General features: G+C 37.8%; 1 pseudogene; it reads left to right on the top strand.

Annotated features, from left to right (window-relative positions):
- Nucleotides 1-4,831: 4,831 nt before the first annotated feature.
- On the top strand, nt 4,832-5,582 carry LOC100675006 (small ribosomal subunit protein uS5-like; annotated as a pseudogene).
- The last annotated feature ends 3,901 nt before the right edge of the window (nt 5,583-9,483 follow it).

The following is a 9,483-nucleotide window of genomic DNA, read 5'->3' as shown; positions in this document are numbered from 1 at the left end:
TTACTTAAAAAAATAACCTCAGCAAACTAGGAATTGAAGGGAACTTCTTTTTTTTTTTTCTTTACCTTAATAAAGGAGCAAAAGAAAAAAATACAAACATTTGGGCATGACTAAAAACTAAATCGAAACTAATGGGAGACGTTATTTGCAATTTATGTCACATATTTACTCAAATGATAGTCATTTCTCTCTTTTAAAATGAGTGTAAAATGCCAGAAACACGATTAAAAAATGTGTGAGTGGCAATAGAATGTACAGTGTTTTTACACAAATAACACACGCTTTCTGTTCATTTGTCATCCTCGCCCTCCCCCAGTGAGGTATTTTTGTAAGTGCACTATACTAATTTTTTGCAGCAACATGTAAAAAAAAAAAAATTGGCATAGCACAGCTTACGAAAATACCTCACAGAGGGAGGTTGTGGTCAGCAAACAAATGTAGAAGGTATGCGTTATTTGTGTGAAAATATGGTATATAGTATGTTGCTTTTTGCATAAGAAAGTAAGGATAAGAGTGTGTGTGTGTATACATGCATAATTATGTATATGTATAAGCATATGTGTGTACATAAATACCTATTTTAGTTACCTAGGGCTGGCATAACAAAATACCACAAAGTTGGTGGCTTTAAAGAATAGAAATTTATTTTCTCACAGTTCAGGAGCCTACAAGTCTGCATTCAGGGATTGGCAATGCTATGTTCCCCCTCTCCATTTTAACAAACAATCCTCCCTTGTCTCTTTTTCTAAGCTCCAGGCATTTCTTGACACTCCTTAGCTGTAGACAGATATTCTCATGCTATCTTCTCCCTGTATATGACTCCGTTTCTATGTCTGTCCTTCTCTTTTATAAGCTGCTATTCAGAAAAGATTAGAACTAGGACCCACTCTACTCCAGCATCACTTCTTTAACTTAACTGAAAACATCTACAAATAAAAATCCTATTTCTCCAAATACGTTCACATTCACCAGTTCAGAAGTTAGGACTTCAGCACATATTTTGAGGGGGCACACAGTCAATCCATTAAAACATATATGCACATATAATCTCCAAGGTTTGGCAGTTCGAATCCGCCAGGTGCTCCTTGGAAACTCTATGGGGCAGTTCTACTCAGTTCTATAGGGTCACTATAAGTTGAAATCGACTCGATGGCACTGGGTATGCTTTGTGTGATGGTTACTTCCATGTCTTAACTTGACCAGCCTATGGTGCTCATTTGTTTCGTCAAACACTAGTCTAGATGCCGTCATAAAGTAGCAGTAGTAGCAGTAGTAATTGTTGTTGCTGTTGTTAATTGCTCTGGAGTCGGCTCCCGCTCACGGTGACCTTACGTATTAACAGAACAAAACATCGCCTGGTCCTGTACCATCTTCATGATCATTGGTATGTTTGAGCCCTTTTTTGTGGCTATTGTGTCAACCCATCTTATGGAAGGCTTCTCTCATTTTCACTGACCCTGTACTTTACCAAACATGATGTACTTTTCTAGCAGTCGGTCTCTCCTAATGACATATCCAAAGTAAGCAATCAGAAGTCTTGCCATTCTTGCTTCTTAACAGCATTTCTGCTTCTATTTCTTTTAATACTGACTTGCTCATTCTTCTGGAAGTCCACAGTATATATAGGGTAACTGTGAGAATAGATTTATTTTGGATTTATTCTGTCTACATACTATCAGTGGACATCTTGCTATAGCCCTTCAGCTCTTCCCATCTCCTGACCTATGGGTTTAAGGACAAGAGACTATGTGAATATCTATTCCATCACATGACCTACAGATTTTAGGACACAAGACTGAGAGAATCTCCAGCCTGCCCCCTGACTACAGATTTTGTATTTGCCCAGCCCCTACAAATGCATGAGCAAATTTCTTAAAATCTCTCTATTTCTCTCTCTCTCTCTCTCCATATATGTACATATATATGTGTGTGTGTATACACACTCGCACATATGTAAAACCAAACCCATTGCTGTCAAGTTGATTCCTATTCATAGTGACCCTATAAAACAGTGTATAACTTCTCCATGGGGTTTCCAAGGCTGTAATCTTTCAGAAGTGGACTGCTACATCTTTCTTCTGTGGAGCAGATGGTGGGTTTGAACCACCGATCTTTCGATTCTCAGCCAAGAGCTTAACCACTGTGCCACCAGAGAGTCTTCACTGTAGTACAAATATATATAATAAAACATTTGCCACTTCAGCATTTTTTACATGTCCAATTCAGTGACATTAATTATATTAAGCATGTTGTGCAACCACCACCGCTATCCATTTCCAAATTTTTTATTACCCTTTACAGAAACTCAGTGAACCCTAAGCGATGACTTTATTTTTTCTCACCATCTCATCCCTGGTAACTGTTAATAAAGTTTAGTGTCTATACATAGATGAACCTTGAAGACATTATACTAGGTGAAATAAATAAGTCAATCACAAAAGGACAAGTATTGTATGATGCCACTTATATGAAATATCTAGATTTTATAAGTGTATAGAGGTCAAAGTTTATTTGGGCTGTTTTTAAAACAACTGGACTTGTAAAATTTTTGAGTTTCATGCCAGATGTGCTTTCTGAGCTATAGGACTCTGCCTCTCATGAAGAAATAAATAAGTTGGGGCCAATACACAGAGACCTCCTTTGGCTTATTTATCTAGCATGTAGTGACTCATGGAAGATTCACTGAAGGCTTGAATATAAAAGAATGAGAGAAAAAAAAAAAGGACCAATGCAGTGCCTTGATGGATGTCAATATTTAAAGGCCATATATAGGCAGAAAGCTCCCAAGCTGACTGGAAAGTAGTGTTGATGATTTAGGTAGGAACTTTGTAAAGAATATCATCAAGAGATCTTACAGTTTCCGAAGAAAATAATAAACACTGCCAAACGTTACGGAAGACAGTAAAAAAAAAAAAAAAAAAAAAAATGAAAGAAACAGAGAACACTGAAAGGGCTTTTGAATTTAGCAACTAGAAATCACTGGTGACATTGATGAGAGCTCAGTTACAAGAGTAGTGAAGTCAAATGTCTGACTACAGATGGTGGAAAACCATTAGGAATGAGGGCCTGGAAGACTTGCTACTCTTACAGGTGGTCATGAGAGGAATTGTGAGATTAAGTGGTAGCACTTCCTGTATCTTAGGGCAGAGGGGCCAGTCAAAATGGTCTTCAGAAAGGGCACATCAGGGACAGAGTTAAAGCAACTGGAGTACAGAGGAAGAAGATAAATGGCTAGAATAAAGGCTGAAAAAGAATAAGAAGTAAAGAAAACTACTTGCAAAGTGGAAATAAAAAAGCAATGGCTGGCCAAGGAGTCCTTATTTTTCCTTCTCCTTAGATAATAGGTGTGTGTCTTAGGTTCCTAGCTGTGCTGTAACAGAAATAGCACAAGAAAGTGGCTAAAAGTCCAAATTCAGGACTCAGCGTGGTGATTCCTTCCTTGTAGGTATTCCAGGGTGTACCTTGGTTCCTTGGCTTATAGAGAGTCCTCACAGAGCTGTCTCCTCTATCTCCTCCCTCCCCACCCCCCCCTTGCACACATGGCATGTCTCTGTGTCTAACCTGTTCATAACTCAGGAGTGATTAGATTGAGAACCCATCCTGCTCAGGTATGGTCTAATTATCAATGTGTTATAAATAAAGTAATAATAATAATTTCAGGCCTCCCTCTTATGCAGGTAACACTGATATTTAGTCAAATAGAGATATTTCCAAAGTGCCAATAGAAATATGAACTTGTCTAAAGTACCTCTTTTGTTTATTCACATGTTTAAAAAATTGGCCTATAGCTATACATTCTTTCTTTTTTTTTTGGTAGTTGAAATGAATGGAAATAGTAATTGAGCAGAAAGTAAGTGAATAAAAAGAGACATTTCCAGAAATGTGTCTACATTTTTCTTTTCTCTTTGCAGGTGATAAAAAGGAAGAAGCCAAACAAATAAAGTGGACAATCCAACACAAAAAATAATATGATTAGAGAAATCAATTCCGGAAAGAAAGTGACAAAGCAGTCTTTCTAAAACTCACGTTTTATATTTTGTGGACATACATTGTTTTTATAGAAATGCATTTACATAATAACTAGCGTAATTCTCTAATTGGCATAAAAAATCTGAAATGATACATTTCATTTTACTACGAATTCTAACACAGTCCCATAATAAAAGCATCACATTGTTATTTAAATAGCCATAATCCATTGCCGTTGAGTAGATTCGGACTCATAGTGACCCTATAGGACAGAGCAGAACTGCTCCATAGGGTTTTCAAGGAGTGACTGATGGATTCGCACTGCCTACCTTTTGGTTAGCAGGCATAGCTCTTAACCGCTGCACCACCAGGGCTCCTTAATAACCATAGTCTAGTCATAAAATTTCAATTACTTATGAAAGAATAGCGATAATATATTCTTCTCACATTTTTACCTGAAAAAACAGATTCAGCTTTATTAGGCTTTTTTTTTTTTTTTCAAATTTAAAGAGAAAAATGAAAATATTTATTCAGGTCTGTGATTGCCCAAATGAAACGAAATACATTCAAATAGTCCCCTTGCCTGTTAATGTGATTTTTAACTGCTCTTGAATGTTTTATTGTGAAATAATTTTAGATTTACCAAAAAGTTTTGAAGACAGTACATTGAATCCCCATGTACCCTTCACCCCGCTTCCCCAATGTTAATAACTAAGACACTAAGATTATTCTCCTAAAAAAAAAAAAAAGATTATTCTCCTAGACAACACCAAATGGCTGATGATATCCCTGCTACCAGAGGACTGGGGTCCCGCCCATGGTAGGTCGTGTGGTGGAGGTAGCTGTTTGTGAAGTGAAGGCCAAGAATGAGGAGTGGCCCTGCATCACCAAGTTTGGCAGCCTGGTCAAAAACATGAAAACCAAGTCCCTAGAAGAGATCTGTCTCTTCCCCTGCCCATCAAGGATTCTGAAATCGTTATATTTTCCTGGGGATGCCCCTCCAGGAAACGGTTTTGAAAATTATGGCCAACTAAAAGCAAACTGGCATTGGCTAGAGGAGCAGGATCAAAGCATTTGTCGCCATTGGGACTACATCGGCCTCCTCGGTCAGGGCGTGAAGTGCCCCAAGGGCATGGCAGAAACCATCTGTGGGGCCATCATCCTGGCTAAGCTTTCCATTTCCCTCTTGCCTGGGTGAGGCTACTGGGGGAACAGGATCTGCAAGCACAACACTGTTCCCGGCAAGGTAACTGGCCTCTGTGGCTTTGTGCTAGTGCACCTCATCCCCATCCCCAAGGACAACGAAAGGGTTTTGCCCCGGTGCCCAAGAAGCTGCTGCTGATGGTCGATATTGATGACTGCTATGCCTTGGACAGGGGTTGAACTGCCACCTTGAGCAACTTTGCCAGGGCCAAATTCTATGCCATCTCCAAACCTACAGCTGTGTTATGCACCATCTCTGGAAGTAGATCTTGTTCACCAAGTGGCTTTACCAGGAATTCATTGATCATTTTGTAAAGACTCACACCAGAGTCTCTGTGCAGAGGACCAGGCTTCAACTTTTGGCACCCCATAATGGTTTTTATATAAGAAACATAAAGTGGATTAATTAAGCCTGAAGTAAGCAAACCAAAAAAACGAAGGTATTAAAATTAGTACAACACTATGAACTAAGATTTCATTAGTTTTTTCCACTAATGTCTTTTTTTCTATTCTAAGATGTTTATCTAGGCTGCCATGCTGCATTTAGTCATCCTGTCTCTTCGATCTCCTCTAATCTATGGCAATTTCTTATTCTTTTTTATTTTTCATGACCTTGACACAGTTGAGGAGTACTGGTCAACTATTTCGTAGCATGTTCCTCAATTTGGGTTGGTCTGGTGTTTCCAATGATTGGACTGAGGTTATGGATTATTAGTAAGGATATCACAGAGGTGAAATACCCTCCTAATTGCATCATTTCATGGATTACATAATATCAACATGATTTATTACTGATACTGTTAACATTGATCACTTGTTTAAGGTCTGCCATGTTTTTTTCACTGTAAGAATAATATTTTTCCCTTTGCATGCTCTGTACTTTGAAAGCTGGTGATTAGGCCCAGCCCACATTCCAAGGATGGGAGGAATTAAGCCCTACTTCCTAAATGGAGAACATCCAAGAATTTGTTGTTAGGTGCCATCAGTCACCCCAACTCATGGCAACCTCATGCATAAGGGAACAAAATTATTGCCTGGTCCTCTGTCATCCCTATAATCAGCTGTGGTTCAGACCGTTGTGACCCACAAGATTTTCACTGGCTGATTTTCGGTAGATCACCAGGTCTTTCTTCCTAGTCCGTCTTAGACTCTGTTGAAACCTGTTCAGCATCTCAGCAACGTGAAGGCCTCCATTTATAAAGGGGTGGTGTCTGTGCACAGCGTGCATTGGTAAGGAGTTGAACCTGATTCTCCTGCATGGAAGGTGGCTGTTCTACCACTGAACCACTGAGTTCCTGGGTAAGCAAACAGTTAAGGTGCTCAGCTGCTAACTGAAAGGTTGGAGGTACTAATTCACCCAGAGGCACATCAAAAGAAAAATCTTGCATTCTACTTCCAAAAAATCAGCCATTGAAAACCCTATGGAGCACAGTTCTACACTGACACACATGGGGAAACATTGGTCTTAATCTACTAGACAAACTGGGTTAAGAATTTACATATATGTTACAATTATCACACTGATGAATACATGTTTTGAGGGAAATAGCTTCTGCTTAAATTCTTATTTCTCTAATATCTATAAACTTCTACTTACCAACAAGAATTGCGCCAAATGAAAAATTGAGGTAAGAGATGTTATAGTGTAATTATTACTTCAGAAAAAGCCTAAATCAGCAAGCATCATTTAGTATATCATGTGCTTAAAGCATCATTCATTTTTGCTAGGCAAATTGTTTTCTTTTCTGTACTGATTAGCCGAGGTATGATTCAATCCATTAATATATGTGAATAGAACAGTTAAAATTTAAGTACACTGTGTATTTGTAATTTAATATTTGTCTGATATTTAACGTCAGTCCCAATACATTCACATACTAGGCAGGGAAATTAACAGCTCTGAACTAGACCTGTGAAATTTATCTTCTGGTTTAAAAATAAATAAATAAACCAAACCAAAAATACCTACACTGCAGGACAATTCTGATTCAAAAGTCAATTTCATATTTTAAGTTTGATATTTAAGTTTATTTTAAGCTTGTTTTATCCCCAGCCTCCACTTATCTCTCAATTTGCTGACAATAAGAGTATTGAGAGACTTCATTCCAAGACAATTACCCTCAATTGCTTTTCTGTGAAGCATTGGACAGAGTTGGCTAGGAACCCAAATTCTTGATTATTTCCCAATGCACATTTATCAGTTATTGTACTACTCCTGTAATATCATAATGGCCTAGATTTCTCTTTCTATCTGAAAACAGTTTTAGAATTTTGTTCTCATGACAGAAAATGGGAAGATTCACTTTATCTTTTTTTCATTCCCAAGATTGGATCTTGATGAAATGGACAATTTTCTAACTGTCAGCAACTTTACAAATAAGATATATTTTTTTTAGACTCAAAGAAATGAGAGAACCATAGACAGAATTATTATCAAAACTCTTCTTAAATGTTATCTTGCAGAGCCCAGGCAACAATGCATATAGAGCAATAACTCTCTTCCTTGGAGTATTGGGCTGCTATTTAAAGAATAGCAATGCCAAATCCTCATGAGTTTTACAGAAATAACATATCATAGAAACACTGGGCATACAAATATGCTGAAGTCTCCCCATTTCTACTGTGTCAACAAAGTTAAGATGTAGTTGGAGAATGTGAGGCATGAATGAAGCTACAAAATAATACAGAGGTTTGGAGAAAAATTAGAGAACAGGGTTATGGAAACCAAGGGCAAAAAAAAAAGTTCAGCAAAGGAATATAAGTTTACTTAGTAACTATAATTAAATTAAGAAAAATTAAATTCGAAGGAGATAATTAGAACTAATCATTGATAACCCTTCTGTGAGAGTGAAAGAAGATTTCACACCAAGGCAAAAGTCAAGCATGAAGAGATATTATTAAACATGAAGTTTTGATCAAGGTACATTCTCTGCTTCCTCTTAAATTTTGAAATGACAATAATGAAACTAAAGAAAAAAGTACAAACTCACACTTATATAGAGTACTAGAGAGGAGATGACAGCAGGTGAGAGGTGTCAATATATTTTCTGTAGATGAAAAGCAGATAGACTGGGTAAATGACACAGAGTACAAAGAAAGCTGAGAACTAAATGCCTACACAGGAGGACGACAAGAAGTAAGCTGCCTGTGTTGCAGAAATCAGCACTGAAATTTTCCTGTAATGAAAGCACCAGGTATCTAAAGGCAGAAGGCTTAACATTCTGCCTATATTATTTACATAATGCTGCTATAACAGAAGTACCATAAGTGGATGGTTTTAATAAATAAAAATTTATTCTTTCATAGTCTAGGAGGCTAGAAGTCTGAATTCAGGGTGCCATCTCCAGGGGAAGATTTTCTCTCTGTGTCAGCTTTGGGGGAAGGTTCATGTCATCATTCTTCCCCTGGTCTAGGAGCTTCTCAGCACAGCGACCCTGGATCCAAAGGACAAGGTCCACTCCTGGCTTTTCTGTCTTGGTGGTAGGAGATCCCTTTCTCTCTCTGCTTGCTTCTCTCTTTTATATCTCAAAAGAAAGTGATTCAAGATACACCCTAATCCTGTAGATTGTGTCCTGCCCTATTAACATAATTGCCTCTAATTCTGCCTCATTGACATCATAGATTTTAGGATTTACAACACATATGATAATTAGATTAAAAAAATGGAAGACAAGCACACTATACTCAAAATCATGACCTAGCCTAGTTGACACACATTTTTTGGAGGACAGAATTCAACCCATAACACTGCCCAAGGAGGAATTGAATTGTCCAGAGATCCTCCACAAACCAACACAAACATTCAAGTACCCTTCTTGACAAGGCAAGAGATAACTGTTTATTCTCAAGAAAAATTGAGTCAAAGCAATCCCAGACTCAGAAACACCAAAGATAGCTGAGGGTAAGGGTGAAATTGACAAAGTGTCCTGACAACAAAGAAGCAAATGAAACAGCAGATTAAACCTTATAGTTCCTATCCTATTTCCCCAATCAGCTACCAGCGTGAGGGCACCCAGATGCATAGCCCCATGTAAGAAACTCAAAAATTCATCCCTGAGGAAACTGGCTAGCCTATTAGAGATTAAAACAAATGAAAAAACAAAAAGCATAAAACAACAAATAAAGGAACAAACAAAGACCCTACAAGTATAGTTAGTTTTGGATTCCACAACAGAACTTCATTATGAGAGGTCATGATTCAACAAATTTCCTCCTCCTACATATACACAAACATACACAGAGTATCAATAAGCTTTTTAATTCCACACTCTTTTAATTATGAGTCAGCAGTCCAGGATCAATAGACATTTT

This window comes from Loxodonta africana, chromosome 5 (genome assembly GCF_030014295.1).
Source record: "Loxodonta africana isolate mLoxAfr1 chromosome 5, mLoxAfr1.hap2, whole genome shotgun sequence".
In the NCBI taxonomy this organism is placed as follows: domain Eukaryota; kingdom Metazoa; phylum Chordata; class Mammalia; order Proboscidea; family Elephantidae; genus Loxodonta; species Loxodonta africana.
The sequence above is the reverse complement of the archived record's forward strand: the minus strand, read 5'-3'. Positions and strand labels throughout refer to the sequence as shown.